This window comes from Schistocerca cancellata, chromosome 7 (assembly GCF_023864275.1).
Source record: "Schistocerca cancellata isolate TAMUIC-IGC-003103 chromosome 7, iqSchCanc2.1, whole genome shotgun sequence".
Lineage (NCBI taxonomy): Eukaryota > Metazoa > Arthropoda > Insecta > Orthoptera > Acrididae > Schistocerca > Schistocerca cancellata.
In genome coordinates, this window is record NC_064632.1 from 151064660 (window position 1) to 151082314 (window position 17655).

The window sequence follows — 17655 nt, forward strand, 5'->3', positions numbered from 1 at the left end:
CAATTAATAGCGAATTCCACAAGTGTATAATTATGCCCCAGGGCAAAAGGATAGTGAGCGAATTAAATTGTGGAAATAAAAGGAAAGTACAGTTGCGTATTGCATGCTGCAGTTCGTATTCATTATTAAGCTTGAAAAAATGAATCAAGATATATTCTAGTTTTTTACTAGTGTTACATAGGCCAAAGCAAGATATTTACACCACTTACACACTTCAGGACATATGTTGCCAATGCCCTGTATCTTAAAATGAAAATTGTTCAAAAATTCTCTTGTCTAGGAGGGAATTTTTGAATTAAAATAGGCAATGGCCATCCACTTTTACATGAAATTCTTTAGTCCATATTAAAACTGTTCCCTCGAAAAACTAATTAAAAATTACATAGATTAGCGTTATGTTCAGTGAACAAAATTCGGTTTAGAAATTTCTGTTCAAGTTTCAAAGTTACCTATTTTCGTTACCTGCATTAGTATTAGCATAGTTTTCACTGTGACAACACCACATATAGCATAAACGATATAAGCTACGATATACCATACTGAAAAAGCAACAACCTATACAAAATACACTACTGGACATTGAAATTGCTACACCACGAAGATGACGTGCTACAGATGCGAAATTTAACCGACAGGATGCTGTGATATGCAAATGATTAGCAGTAACACAAGGTTGGCGCCGGTAGCGACACCTACAACGTGCTGACATGAGGAAAGTTTCCAACCGATTTCTCATACACAAACAGCAGTTGACCGGCCTTGCCTGGTGAAACGTTGTTGTGATACCTCGTGTAAGGAGGAGAAATGCGTACCAACATGTTTCCCGACTTTGATAAAGGTCGGATTGTAGCCTATCGCAATTGCGATTTATCGTATCGCGACTTTGCTGCTCGCGTTGGTCGAGAACCAATGACTGTTAGCAGAATATGGAATCGGTGGATTCAGGAGGGTAATACGGAACGCCGTGCTGGATCTCAACGGCCTCGTATCACTAGCAGTCGAGATGACAGGCATCTTATTCGCATGGCTGTAACGGATCGTGCAGCCACGCCTCGATCCCTGAGTCAACAGATGGGAAAGTTTGCAAGACCACAACCATCTGCACGAACAGTTCGATGACGTTTTGCAGCAGCATGGACTACCAGCTAGGGAACCATGGCTGCGGTTACCCTTGACGATGCATCACAGACAGGAGCGCCTGTTATGGTGTACTCAACGACGAAACTGGGTGCACGAATGGCAAAACGTCATTTTTTCGGATGAATCCAGGTTCTGTTTACAGCATCATGATGGTCTCATCCGTGTTTGGCGACATCGCAGTGTACACACATTGGAAGCGTATATTCGTCATCGCCATACTGGCGTATCACCCGGCGTGATGGTATGGGGTGCCATTGGGTACACGTCTCGGTCACCTCTTGTTCGCATTGACGGCACTTTGAACAGTGGGCGTTACATTTCAGATGTGTTACGACCCGTGGCTCTACCCTTCATTCGATCCCTGCGAAACCCTACATTTCAGCAGTATAATGCACGACCGCATGTTGCAGGTCCTGTACGGGCCTTGGATACAGAAAATGTTCGCCTGCTGCCCTGGCCAGCGCATTCTCCAGATCTCTCACCAACTGAAAACGTCTGGTCAATGGTGCCCGAGCAACTGGCTCGTCACAACACGCCACTCACTACTCTTGATGAACTGTGGTATCGTGTTGAAGCTGCATGGGCAGCTGTACCGGTACACGCCATCCAAGCTCTGTTTGACTCAATGCCCAGGCGGATGAAGGCCGTTATTACGGTCAGAGGTGGTTGTTCTGGGTACTGATTCCTCAGGATCTATGCACCCAAATTGCGTGAAAATGTTATCACATGTCAGTTCTAGTATAATATATTTGTCCAATGAATACCCGTTTATCATCTGCATTTCTTCTTGGTGTAGCAATTTTAATGGCCAGTAGTGTATGTAGACGTCCCTCGCACCGTAAAACGTATTTACAAAAACAGAACCGAAAGGTCTTTGCTCAGCGTTATTGATGTTAAGTAATTAACGTTTAACCGGAACGTTTTAGTTTTGTTACACATAATGATGTTGTTTTTAGGGTTCCGTAGCTCAGTCGGTAAAAACGGCAGAACCCTTGTACAGTCACTTTGTTTTTTTGGTCTGTCTTTCTGTTTGTCTGCCTGTCTTCTGTCCTCCTGTTAATAACCGTTTTCATCAGGAATGGGTAGACGTATCAAGTTGAAATTCATGTCAAAAATTGTTCAAATGGCTCTGAGCACTATGGGACTTAACATCTGAGGTCATCAGTCCCTTAGAACTTAGAACTACTTAAACCTAACTAACCTAAGGACATCACACACATCCATGCCCGAGGTAGGATTCGAACCTCCGACCGTAGCAGACGCGCGGTTCCGGACTGCAGCGCTTAGAACCGCACCGCCACACCGGCTGGCAGAAATTCATGTCCCATACTAAGGTCTACGGTCCCCTGACAGTGTAAAAATGTTAAGCTTTTTAGTCAATGCAGTCAAAAGATACGGCAGTTTCTGTCATATATTTTGACACCCACAAACTCACTCATTAAAGCCTATAGGGAACTTCCCGTAAACCTAGACTCGTGAAATTTCGCAAGCGCCATGTCTCACAGCACAGGTCAAGGAAGAAATCAGAAAATTGTTAATTTGTAGATGTTGTTGTTGTTGTGGTCTTCAGTCCTGAGACTGGTTTGATGCAGCTCTCCATGCTACTCTATCCTGTGCAAGCTTCTTCATCTCCCAGTACCTACTGCAACCTACATCCTTCTGAATCTGCTTAGTGTATTCATCTCTTGGTCTCCCCCTACGATTTTTACCCACCACGCTGCCCTCCAATACTAAATTGGTGATCCCTTGATGCCTCAGAACATGTCCTACCAACCGATCCCTTCTTCTTGTCAAGTTGTGCCACAAACTTCTCTTCTCCCCAATCCTATTCAATACTTCCTCATTAGTTATGTGATCTACCCATCTAATCTTCAGCATTCTTCTGTAGCACCACATTTCGAAAGCTTCAATTCTCTTCTTGTCCAAACTATTTACCGTCCATGTTTCACTTCCATACATAGCTACACTCCATACAAATACTTTCAGAAATGACTTCTTGACACTTAAATCTATACTCGATGTTAACAAATTTCTCTTCTTCAGAAACGCTTTCCTTGCCATTGCCAGTCTACATTTTATATCCTCTCTACTTCGACCATAATCAGTTATTTTGCTCCCCAAATAGCAAAACTCCTTTACTACTTTAAGTGTCTCATTTCCTAATCTAATACCCTCAACATCACCCGACTTAATTCGACTACATTCCATTATTCTCGTTTTGTTTTTGTTGATGTTTATCTTATATCCTCCCTTCAAGACACCAACCATTCCGTTCAACTGCTCTTCCAAGTCCTTTGCTGTCTCTGACAGAATTACAATGTCATCGGCGAACCTCAAAGTTTTTATTTCTTCCCCATGGATTTTAATACCTACCCCGAATTTTTCTTTTGTTTCCTTTACTGCTTGCTCAATATACAGATTGAATAACATCGGGGAGAGGCTAAAACCCTGTCTTACTCCCTTCCCAACCACTGCTTCCCTTTCATGTCCCTCGACTCTTATAACTGCCATCTGGTTTCTGTACAAATTGTAAATAGCCTTTCGCTCCCTGTATTTTACCCCTGCCACCTTTAGAATTTGAAAGAGAGTATTCCAGTCAACATTGTCAAAAGCTTTCTCTAAGTCTACAAATGCTAGAAACGTAGGTTTGCCTTTCCTTAATCTTTCTTCTAAGATAAGTCGTAAGGTCAGTATTGCCTCACGTGTTCCAGTATAGCTATAACACGCAAAAATATATTTCTTTTGACACTTATTATGTGGCTTAAGACTTAAAACATCCTCGAAGCTGTAATGGATATATACGTAAACAAATTTGTACGGAACCCTCGGAGAACGACTCCTACGTGCACCTAACCAATTTCATTTCAGTATCATTTTTCAATGTAAAGCTGTCACAGCCAGCGCTTCGTATATATTCAGAGTGTGAAATCTGACTGAATATTGTGCTGCGTTTATTGCCCAGTGCAGATGACCAGTATCACATCTGGCAAAATTACGAATGTACTTTATAATGTGTCAGCGCCTGGGCAGGATTGAAGAAAAAATAACAAAGCGTCTTGTCAGACGATGACACATTGAGTGACCCCCACACCAGTCCGCACAATAATATCCGTAGAAACAAGTCGCTTGCTTGTTCTTCACATCAAGGGCGATAATTTACACTGACCGAGTTTAACGTAAGAAGCCCTGAAGCAGTAAGACCGTACAGAGATTATGGAGATTTCGGGAGATACAACAGACTTAAGCATTATCCAGGCAATTTCACAGAGAACATCTCTTGGCGATTATCCAGTTTTTAGCGTGGGAAAGGGGGCTTTAAGCAAGAGCAACGAAAGCTGCTAACAAAGAAGTCGTTCGGCGAAACAAAGAATCTTAGCTAACCAAACAAACATGGATCTGTCGCTCCCACCGCCACAACGCTTTTCTCTGTCGCACAAAGTGGACGCTGTGCAGCAGCCACACCACTGTCGCGGTCTGCACATTGCGAGGAGGATGCTATAATCGATGTTGTTAAGTGTGTTTACCTTCCACCCTCCGAAACATGGACGCGCAGATTTTAATACTTGATGCAGGTGCAGTGACAACTAACGAACTGATGATAGCTGCGCTGTTAGCTGAAACCTGTATCTGAAATAAAATACAGGTTACATTACGTCCGATGCTGACCTTCTTTCTGTCCTAAACTGAAGAGGTCTAAGATCAGTCCCCTATGAACGCACAATGATTATTAACTGGAATATCCCTGTTGTCGGTGTCGATAGCTGAGTGGTCAGGGCGTCAGAATGCCACGCAAGTGGACCCGGGTTCGATTCCCGCCTGGATCGCAGATTTTCTCGGCTCAGGGACTGGGTGTTGTGTCGTGTATATCATTATATCATCCCCACACGGTAAACGCTTTTCGGTGGTAGCGCAACGGCGAAGGTAACTGCCTGGGAATTGGAAAACACAGGTTCGAATCTCGAAGAAACCTAGCGGATGTTATTCTTTTCGTTTGCATTTTTCCATATCTCAATTGATAGGGATAGGAGGGTTAATAAGGTAAGTAAATCAATAAGGAATGATAATAATAAGGTAGGCAAACTAATTTCCCAAACGCCGTGAGTTAGTAAAGTATTAAACTTTTAAGCCTTGTCACATGACAACAACTCCGATTAAGAGTGCTGCGGATTCCTCACGAGGGATCACAGATAGTCAACCGCGCGACGCTTGTTTACAGCGAGGCACCGGACAGAATGCACGCGGGGAGATTTATGTTGTCCCGGTTGCCTCTTCCTCGTATCATAGTCCTGAACCTGGAAGAGTGAAGGTGTCCAGCACGAGCCTTATAGAGGTCAATCGGAAATAGTTGTTTTCCGTGATTAGGCTGCCGCGAACCTCGCGGATACATGTAGTGATTTTTCCATCGTTAATGTGCCGAACGAAATACGTTTTGTGAATGAATACAGTGCGCCTCTGTAAGTAACAGCCGGCCGCGGTGGTCTAGCGGTTCTAGGCGCTCAGTCCGGAACCGCTCGACTGCTACGGTCGCAGGTTCGAATCCTGCCTCGGGCATAGATGTGTGTGATGTCCTTACGTTAGTTAGGTTTAAGTAGTTCTAAGTTCTAGGGCACTGATGACCACAGATGTTAAGTCCCATAATGCTCAGAGCCATTTGAATCAATTTTTTGTAAGTAACAAATGACGAGTACTGTATGTAGTTTGTAGTAATTAGCTCGTCTGTTTATGCCGTAGTAACTAGTTATTGTTTGTTGTGTCATGTCTTTCAGGTGCATAATCTGATTAATGGAGGGTGCACACCCTTCGACTAGCGCTGTAATGTACAGTTGGGAGCCTGCCACAGACGATGGCAAGCGGAAAGTTATCGACGCTGTGTTTTGGTTTGTAAACGTGTTGTAAGACAGATGCATTATCAATGCACTACCGGAAGCAGGCAGTTCTGTTTCTTGGCGTTCCAGATTGATAGGAGCGGCTATCGTCGAGCGAAATGGTCATAACACTTTGGAAATCTCCACGTCGCTGGGAAAATGTGCTTCATCTCTTCCCTATGAGTATTACGAACCGATTACTAAACGATTGAACTCCTGCGCTATACACCTTGAAGTATAAGTAAAGACGGTAGCGCTAGCCAAGGATCATCCAAATTGGAACTTACAAACACTGCAAAAGAATGGAGCAACAGCAGCCCTGAAAAGGAAGATGGACTTGAAATTGTGGGAAAGTGATATTGTTAAAGGAGGGACAAGATACGACAAATACCAGGCGATAAATAAATGGACATACGACGAATCTCGTTGTCGTAACGACAATGTAACAACTAGAATACTTCAGGAGTGGGCTGCAGATGCAGCGCTTCAATATACGGCCAACAAGGATTTTACGTTTGCTGTATCATTATCTTGAGCAAGAAATTTCAAATCGGAGTATAAAATTCGTCAACGGCACGTCACTAAATACGTCTCTCATAAGAGGGTACAAAATGTAGAAGATATACAGAAAGTGCCTGCTCTTTTCAGCACGCAAACGGCGTCACTTATGACCAGTTTTAATCGTGATTACGTGATCAACACCGATCAAACAGGATGCGAGTGTCTGGTGAACATTCGACGGACGTTATCGCATAAGGGAAAAAAACTAACCCTTGTCGCAATTGGTAGTAAAAACAAACTGACACATTCGTACACGGCGCAATATGCCATCACAGCCTCTGGAAAAGTGTTGCCTAAGGTTTTCCTGTGTTTACAAGAAACGAATGTTACATTTGGTCCTCGGGTTATAGAAGAGGTCATTCGTTTAATCGACTCGTTGAAAAATGTTTATATTATCTTCCCCGGGAAACTGACGAATGCGATTTACAGAACATTTCTTGAGAATGTTTTAAAACCATACGTTATTCATAATAAGTTTTGTCTAATATTGGATTCCTGGAATGGACAAATTAATACTACAATATTTGACACAATGTGTATAGATAGTGAGGGTCAGCTGACGTGCACAGTAAAAGTAATACCGCCAAACTGCACACCTGTGCGCCAGCCGTGTCATGTTTATTTCTATCGCCAGGTTAAAAACTTTATTTCCAGGCTTCAGAATTGCAGTGTGCTTCTGGAAACCCAGCGGGAATTGCACAACCGCACGGATGCAATAACTAATCGCAGCATAATTCATAACCAACTTTCAGCACCGATTTTTCAGGCAATGATATGGTATGTGTGGTACGCATCAATATTAATTCCCGAAAAAGAGATATTTTTAAACGTAAACCAATTTTTTTTTCCGCCGACTCTTCGGAAGGAACAGGGTAGCTGTCGAAAGATTGCATTTATTAGATGTTCTTGGTGGCGTGAGTATATTTGTTTCGAATGTTTATATGACAATTACCATCCATCTAGTTGTTCGAAGAAGAGTGAGGACACGTAACGGTGACTGTAAGAACCATTGTAAAGTGACCTGGAGGAACATTTTAGTTGTTTACTATCCCAAGAGGTTTGAGAAATTTATTTGCCTACCTTATTATTATTATCATTCCTTACTGATTTACTTACCTTATTAACCCTCCTATCTCTATCAATTGAGATATCGAAAAATACAAAGGGAAACAACAACATCCGCTAGGTTTCTTCGAGATTCGAACCCAGGCTCTCCGAGTCCCAGCGAGTTACCTTGGCCGTTGCGCTGTCGTTACTGTCGGCGAAACGCGTTTACCATGTGGGTACAGAAGGGGCAGTTGTAAAAGTTTCTTTCCTCGATTTCTGGAAAAGTATGCGTTTTCGGACCCCATACCTGATGAAAAATGCTCTGTTTACAATTATCTATCGATCCCGCCAATTTTGAGTCTACTGCTCGTCATAACGTTTAGGGGTCATTTTCTCAAAACGCGGGGGTGTTGACTCAAAATATCTTAGATTCCTTCGTTTTAGGTTCTACACAAGCGACCTGCCAAATTTGAGCCGAATCGGTTGGCCGTGTCTGAGGCCTTCCCCTTGTCAGTTAAAGAATACTGTAGAACTAAATTTCAGCAAACAACATTCGTATTTAAAATAAATGGTGCCCACCAACATTTAAGTAAAACAGGGCAACCCTCAAAGTAATCACCCATACAATAAAAGGATGAATAACATTAGTTAAGTAAATGCCTCTGGCCATGTTTACTGGACTTCAGTGCCCAAATTACATATACAATAAATAACGCAGAAGACCACCCTAACAGAGGCACTGAAAGGCACAAACACACAATTAATAAAAAAAATACCAAAAATTAAGAAAAGGGGGCAAAATCAGTAATCACATTAAATTAAATTCAGCCCCTCAGGAAGCCACAAAGGTCAGGCAAAACCAGAAGTTCTCGTAGAATGACAACTGTGCATGAAAGGTACAAAAGGTGAAGGCAAGTTGGATATTGTCACGGAAGCATTAAATATCCAGTCGCAAGAGCACTGAATCGCCTGACTAACAAACCAACGGACGTCAAGACGAGTGGAACTCATACAACCTGACACCGTCCCCACAAAAATTGCAGCAGGCGAGAAACTCTAAGACCATGACCAAACCAAGCACCCGAGAAATGTAGCTGCCGCTGGTAGGACGGGCCGCTGGTCGTTCTGGTCCGCCATATCTATCTCTTCGCTTGCTCTCCTCGTACTGGCTCCATCCTCGTTCCGCCGCCTCCTCGATGCACCGCCAGAGATGTTGCTTCACAAGGAGAATCGATACATAGAGTGAATTGTGGCGCCATAGACACGTACGACTACGAAAGGCAGGGAAGTATCGATAAGGAGCCATCGGCACGGCTTAACAATAAAGAAAACAATAAAGAAATAATGAGTACGATAGGACGTACTCTAAAAAGTGTGGGATGTCAGCCGTAATGGAGCTGAAGAACAACTGTCAGGTAGTGGTAATACAGGCGGACAAGGGAAATGCCACAGTAGTGTTGGACACAGTAGATTACGACAAGCGAATGGAGGATCCTTTGAGTGAATCTATTTACCATAATCATAAGGGTTATCCGACGGCCAAGATATTGAAATCGACGCAAGCACTGATGAAGCAAACTAGGATGAACTTTCATACAGCCCGAAGACTCATTCCACCAAGAATAAATGGTGTAGCAAACGACCACAAAGAACCCTTTCTTTTACGGCCGATAGTGAGTAGTATTAACTCCCAGATCTACCAACTAGCGAAAGAACTGGCTTCGAAGTTTAGACGCTTAGTGAACCACACAAATTCATTCGTCAAGGACTCCACCCACTTTTTAGCTCTTTTGAAAGAAAAGCGTGTGTCGGGTACGGATCTGATGGTCAGTTTTGACGTGAAGTCTTTATTCCCGAATGTACCCGTGACGGACACCATGAACATCTTAGAGGAACGCATGGCACCTGGTATCTGCGAGCTAGTGCGTCACTGTTTGAGGTGGAACAAAATGGTTCAAATGGCTCTGAGAAAAATTCAAATGGTTCAAATGGCTCTGAGCACTATGGGACTTAACTTGAGGTCATCAGTCCCCTAGAACTTAGAACTACTTAAACCTAACTAACCTAAGGACATCACACACATCCATGCCCGAAGCAGGATTCGAACCTGCGACCGCGGCGGTCGCACGGTTCCAGACTGTAGCGCCTAGAACCGCTAGGCCACTCCGGCCGACTTTTAACATGGAAAGGGGATTTCTACAAGCAGAGTGACGGTGTAGCTATGGGTTCCTATCTGTCGCCTGTCGCAGCAGACATTTTTATGCAAGCGTTCGAGGAAACTGCACTCCAGTCCGCACCATTAAGCCCAGAATGCGTAACGATATGTTGACGACCGTCATCTGGCCACACGGAAAAGAAGAGCTTCAGAAGCCCCACTAACATCTCAATCAGCAACACAGCAAAATTCACTTGACTATGGAGACAAAAAAAAGTGGGGTATGGCCTTTCCTCCACGTGCAAGTTTACCGTAAGCCTAATGGGAAGCTTGGACACAGAGCCCATAGGAAGCCCACCAACACGGACAGGTACCTGCATGCATCCTCCCACCAGCACATCCTAAGCAAAAGAAATGTGCCCTACAAACTTTAACTAAGAGAGCCTACAGCATCAGCGATGAACACAATCTCAAAGCTGACCTACAGAACCTCAGGACCATTTTTGGAGCTAATGGTTGCGACATTAGGATGAAACATAACACTTGGCGCCAAAGGAGGAGGGCAATAGGGAAATACAGGGCGAAGCAGGGAATACCGTCCTGCTGCCATACGTACGATGGCTTACTAAATGTCTGGGCAAAATTCAAATCAAGTGGTTCAAATCGCTCTAAGCACTGTGGGACTTAACATCTGAGGTCATCAGTTCCCTAGACTTAGAACTACTTAAACCTAACTAACCTGTCGAGGCAGGATTCGAACCTGCGGCCGTAGCAGCAGCGCAATTCCGGACTTCAGCGCCTAGAACCGCTCGGCCACAGCGGCCGCCTGGGCAAAATTCTCCGTCGGGCAGGTAGTAAGCCGATTTTTCGTAACAGCAACAAAATAAAAGACGTTCTGGGCTCGACTAAAGATACAATTGACAAGTTTCAAGCAGCCGGAATTTCTGCCGGCCGCTGTGGTCTAGCGGTTCAGGCGCTCAGTCCGGAACCGCGCGACTACTGCGGTCGCAGGTTCGAATCCTGCCTCGGGCATGGATGTGTGTGATGTCCTTAGGTTAGTTAGGTTTAAGTAGTTCTAAGTTCTAGGGGACTGATGACCACAGATGTTAAGTCCCATAGTGCTCAGAGCCATTTGAACCATTTTGAACCGGAATTTATGAAGTCGGGTGCTAATGTGGACTGGTGTGTGTAGGTGAGACTGGGCGTTCCATAAGCGCAAGGTTATCTGAACACGAGAAGTATATCCGTCTCAAACAATACAACAAATCGGCGGTCGTAAAACACCAGGAATAGTACAGGAAGAAGATCGAATTTCGCGAGACCCGCGTACTGGCGAAATAGCCGTTTAGTTTGAGGAGGAAGATTAGAGAGGCTATAGAAATAGTCAAGCTCCCCGACACTATGCACAGAGAAGACTGGTACCGATTTCCAGCGTCTTGGCTGCCAGCAGTGACAGCTTTGCGGAAGGACAGCTCTCACAAAGCAACAGGCGTGCGGTAGGCCACAGCGGCGGAGGGCACACAGAGTGCTGACGCGCCCTGGTCGATACTAGGCAGTTGGTAAACAACGCTACGCCGATTTCCACCAAAGGCGAGCAATAAAGGAAACTTCAATGGAAAACGCCTATTTCCGCCAGTGACAACACGCAATTCAACCCGCAAAAAATGGATCTGAGCACTATGGGACTTAACAAAATGGCTCTGAGCACTATGGGACTTAACATCTGAGGTCATCAGTCCCCTAGAACTTAGAACTAATTAAACATAATTAACCTAAGGACATCACACACATCAATGCCCGAGGCAGGATTCGAACCTGCGACCGTAGCGGTCGCGCGGTTCCTGACTGTAGCGCCTAGAACCGCTCGGCCACTCCGGCCGGCCAGTAGTCACTGGAACGTCAGAATTTTATAGTTGACAATGCGGCCCCAAACCCAGAAGAATTTTATTGACTGTGGCAACGGCCGCGGAAGCCGACGTCTACATAAAGGGAGAGTCACAGAGGCGGGCACATCACAGTGCTAGAGATCCCAAACATAACTACACCAAGAAGTCGTTATTCCTTAATTTCAGCTCAATGCAAAACGTCGGCGTGTAAAAGCGCACAGTATGGACACGAGGGAATACAATTCAGCTGGGGCACACTGAAAGGGGTGGTGGAAACTTCGATGCAGCCGCTGGCGGTACACTCGCAGCCGACCTGTCTCCGCAGAAACAGTGCCAATGGCCCACGCAACCGGCGGTCCGTCTACAGTGCTTACTGGCCTCACGCTGACACTCCCCCCTCGACACACTCCGCGCCAGCGATAACACGCAGGAAACTAAGAGTAATTCCTACCATCTAGCGGGGCGCCAGCAAATGGACGGTAAAAATACGATGAAATGAAGCCGTCACGGTTCTTTAGCCACACCTTTCAGCTATTTCTCTACATACTCGCCGCTCCAACTTAGACATCTGTCGTAGCGTTGTACCAACTTTCCAGTATCCTCGTCATAGAACGTAACCTCCTGTGCTTCCCGCATTTTCTATCTTGAGCTGCAGCTCGTTTTCTGCGCCAAAATGTTGTCTTCATAGCCAGAGGTTCATTCAATCGCAGATGAAATTCAGAGGGAGCCAAGTCCGGGCTGTATGGCGGGTGATCAAACACTTCTCATCGAAAACGCTTCAGGAACGTCCTCTTTGCCTCTGCAGTGTGTGGCCGAAAACTGTCATGGAGATAAAACTGTATGACACGTTATGTTGGGTTGCATGAAATCAGGCGAAATCTCTCAGCAGGCAGCCATACATGGCGGGAGACACTATTTTTTAGTCATCTTTATGCCTTCGCTGTGCACTTAGAACTGAGAAGATCGATGTGACGCTATCTCTACAGGCATACTAGAGACACTGAGCAACACATGTGTTCAAAGCTTCATCGAATTTTCACTGTGGTTTGCATTTCGCGACCGATCATTCCTCAGTTTCCGAGTAGCCCTCGTGTACCTATAGGATGAAGAACAGACATAAAAGAATTGACATCATTTAGAGAAAAGGGGTACCGAAGGACAGTACCAGTTAAATACATAACACCAAGTGCCTGTGATTAGATTGGTTAGCCGAGGAACTTCAGTATAAAAGTGGGAGGAAAAGCATCATCTGAAAATATATAGAATAATGTGCAGAAAAATCTCATCGGAAGTTTAAAATTTAATAAACATTATTTTTGGTCAAACATTTGCTTACACACAGTTCAAGATAAATGCTACCCCAATGTCATCTGAAGATCTAAAAGGGCTATGAATAAGGAAATCCCACAGCTTAACAAAAGAAGTGAAGCATCCAGCATCAGGTGTCAATGTAAATTCGTGTACACATGTTCGGCGATTATCTAAATGATCAGAGTTGCACTTCCCTGTGCCAGGTAGTGCGGCCACCAAGGTGCATTAGTGTTGTTCGTGTTTGGTGTTGTTACCATACAAGGTATGGCATATAACGGAAGTGAACAGTGTCATATTTTGAGTGATATCTGTGAAGGGCACAGGAGATGCAGCGTAAGAGACAGAGTTATCAGCACTTGAAGGAGTTTGAAATGTAAATTGGTATCATTGTGGGTCTCCATTTGGCCACCTGGTTGAATAGTGCAATATCCAGATTTCTGGGGCTTTCGGATGTGACAGCGGCCAAATGGTGGACAGCATGGGGAGGGCAGGTATATTGGTCGTCAAGGGTCCAGTCGACCACGTGTGACCACCACCAGAAAGGATACCTGCACTTTGCACCAAGCACATCAGTGCCTGCTATCCGAGAGCAAGCAGTGGACACTAAGCAACATTTTGTATCTTTCAACATAATTGGCCAGAGACTATCAGCAGCCAGGCTAGGTAACTGCCGTCCCACGCTTAGGCAGGAATTAACACTACAACAAAAACGTCTGCCTTTGGAGTGACTGGGAAGCACGGACTGCTAATGAATGTCGTCACAACGTGTTTACCGTTGAACCACGCTTCTGTGCTATAGCGGATGACCATCGTTGCCGAGTAAGGCGATGATCTGGGGAGAGGTCCCTCTCATCCTATTTTTAGAGAGACACAGCAGTGTTATTCTTCGTGTTATGTCGTCATCTGGCACGAATTAAGGTCACAGCCGGTTGTGGTTGAGGGAAATCTGACGGCACAACAGTACATCCCGGATATCCTGCATCCTCATGTTTTACCTCTCATGCAACAGTTCCATGGTGCTATTTTTAAGAGGGTAATGCTCGTCCGTAGATGGCACATGTCTCTATGAGGCTGATGTAGTCGCAGACATGGAACAGTTTGTCTCAGGTGAGGGTATAAAGGGGCTGTGAATCCCTTCCCAACTAATTCTGTGTAAGCATACAGGCCTGAGAGAGTGCAAAGTCACACCGATAAATGGACTTATACTGCCAAGTTCTATCTGAATTTGACTGGATTTTGTAATCACCTAAATAGCATTATACACCCTCTGAACGAGCATAGTTTCATTTCGTTTCCTCCTTCCCTTCTGGGGCTTCACTTTTTTTTGTAGGCAGAGTGTATATCAGCACCTCTTTGTGACTGAAATATTTTTTTAGAAGATTTTGTTGTTTCGGTAATCAAACGTAAAGTTGGTTTGATAAGCCTCTCCATTTCTGTTTCTTGGCAGTTTGTCTTTTCGGCAAATGCGCTGCATGATCGATTGTCCGCCTCATATACACATACCTAGACCTGCTCACGTGATTATTTCTTCCTCTATCTTTTCAAATACCGCTTTCAGCAACGGTTCATATCACATGTATGGTCCACCATTTCATCACTTCGGTTCAGTATTTCGTGTGTCAGAATGTTTCTAGTGCACAGACTTTTTACTCGATCAGTCCGTCGGACCTTCAACAGCACATTTGAAAGTCTTCAAAGCCATTTATTCCTATCTTTAACCATGTCCGTATTGCACAGACGTACACAGCTTGTGGTCCAAACGCAATTACAAATTTTTTCTCTAGTCTTAAGGTTTACGTTTCTAAAAGTTTGCAGCTGTAGTTTTCTATAGCAATTCTTTTTGTTTTGTCAAATTAATGAAGCTATGCCTTTCTTGCACATTGCAAACACCTTACATTCATATCGCCAAGTGTATTTCGTACAAGATTATCATTCAGCAAGGAAATTACTAAAATTATAAACATACACTCCTGGAAATGGAAAAAAGAACGCATTGACACCGGTGTGTCAGACCCACCATACTTGCTCCGGACACTGCGAGACGGCTGTACAAGCAATGATCACACGCACGGCACAGCGGACACACCAGGAACCGCGGTGTTGGCCGTCGAATGGCGCTAGCTGCGCAGCATTTGTGCACCGCCGCCGTCAGTGTCAGCCAGTTTGCCGTGGCATACGGAGCTCCATCGCAGTCTTTAACACTGGTAGCATGCCGCGACAGCGTGGACGTGAACCGTATGTGCAGTTGACGGACTTTGAGCGAGGGCGTATAGTGGGCATGCGGGAGGCCGGGTGGACGTACCGCCGAATTGCTCAACACGTGGGGCGTGAGGTCTCCACAGTACATCGATGTTGTCGCCAGTGGTCGGCGGAAGGTGCACGTGCCCGTCGACCTGGGACCGGACCGCAGCGACGCACGGATGCACGCCAAGACCGTAGGATCCTACGCAGTGCCGTAGGGGACCGCACCGCCACTTCCCAGCAAATTAGGGACACTGTTGCTCCTGGGGTATCGGCGAGGACCATTCGCAACCGTCTCCATGAAGCTGGGCTACGGTCCCGCACACCGTTAGGCCGTCTTCCGCTCACGCCCCAACATCGTGCAGCCCGCCTCCAGTGGTGTCGCGACAGGCGTGAATGGAGGGACGAATGGAGACATGTCGTCTTCAGCGATGAGAGTCGCTTCTGCCTTGGTGCCAATGATGGTCGTATGCGTGTTTGGCGCCGTGCAGGTGAGCGCCACAATCAGGACTGCATACGACCGAGGCACACAGGGCCAACACCCGGCATCATGGTGTGGGGAGCGATCTCCTACACTGGCGGTACACCACTGGTGTTCGTCGAGGGGACACTGAATAGTGCACGGTACATCCAAACCGTCATCGAACCCATCGTTCTACCATTCCTAGACCGGCAAGGGAACTTGCTGTTCCAACAGGACAATGCACGTCCGCATGTATCCCGTGCCATCCAACGTGCTCTAGAAGGTGTAAGTCAACTACCCTGGCCAGCAAGATCTCCGGATCTTTCCCCCATTGAGCATGTTTGGGACTGGATGAAGCGTCGTCTCACGCGGTCTGCACGTCCAGCACGAACGCTGGTCCAACTGAGGCGCCAGGTGGAAATGGCATGGCAAGCCGTTCCACAGGACTACATCCAGCATCTCTACGATCGTCTCCATGGGAGAATAGCAGCCTGCATTGCTGCGAAAGGTGGATATACACTGTACTAGTGCCGACATTGTGCATGCTCTGTTGCCTGTGTCTATGTGCCTGTGTATCTGACCCCAGGAATGTGTCAATAAAGTTTCCCCTTCCTGGGACAATGAAGTCACGGTGTTCTTATTTCAATTTCCAGGAGTGTATATGATATACAACGAGATTTTCATTCTGCAGAGGAGTGTGCGCTGATATGGAACTTTCCTGGCAGATTAAAACCGTGTGCCGGACCGACACTCGAACTCGTAACCTTCTCTTTTCGCTGGCAAGTGCTCTACCTACTTTTTTTATCTCATTTTGTTCTCTATTGTTCGTTAAATTTCTTCGTGGCGGACGTCCGATGACAGCCTTTCAGGTTCTTTGTTGGTCCGTTCGGTCAGTATTTTTTTTATTACAGAGGGTAGCTAACCTTCTGACCGAGCACGCTGAGCTACCGTGCCGGCACCAACTGAGCTACCCAAGCACGCCTCACGACTGGAACTCACAGCCTAAGTTCGGCCAGTACCTCATCTCCTACCTTCCAAACTTCACAGAAGCTCTTCTGCGAACCTTGCAGAACTAGCATTCCAGAAAGATAGGATATTCCGGAGACAAGGCTTACCCACACCCTGGAGGATGTTTCCAGAGTGAGATTTTCACTCTGCAGCGGAGAGTGTGCTGATATGAAACTCAGGAAGCTCAGTGTAGAGTACTTTCCCGCAAAAGGCAAAGGTCCCGAGTTCGAGTCTCGGTCCAGCACACAGTTTTAATCTGCCAGGAAAGTTTCATATCACCGCACACTCCGCTGCAGAGTGAAAATCTCATTCTGGAAACATCCCCCAGTCCGTGGCTAAGCCATGTCTCCGCAATATCCTTTCTTCCAGGAGTGTGAGTTCTGCAAGGTTCGCAGAGGAGCTTCTGTGAAGTTTGGAAGGTAGGAGACGAGGTAATGGCAGAATTGAAACTGTGGGGACGCGTCGTGAATCGTACTTGGGTAGCTCAGATGGTAGCGCACTTGCCCGCAAAAGGCAAAAGCCCCGAGTTCTAGTCTTGGTTCGGCACACAGTTTCAATCTTCCAGGAAAGTTTCATATATGTGTTACTGGACCATGAATTTACTTGCAAAACTGTTTCTTAAGAATTTACTTAGTTACTAGCGATTCATCAAGAACATTAACACGTTTAATCACACTATGTGAGCGTGGAGGTAGTTGCCAGGGAGTAACTGACGAAAACAAATCAAATTTCTTTCTACAAATGGAAATTTTATACCTAAAAGTCCTATTTTTTAGAAATAGATTTAAAATTATAATCAGAAAGCACCCTCTAAATATCAAGTTACAATTTATTCAGAAGCAGAAAGAAACTATTTTTGACTGTATGAGCTTTCGGGCTGAGAACCTTGCCGCTCCCTTTTGACACGGCCGTAGTCACGACCGCTCACAACAACCTCTGAAAGACTTCAGAGGAGCAAATCTGCAACACACCAAATTA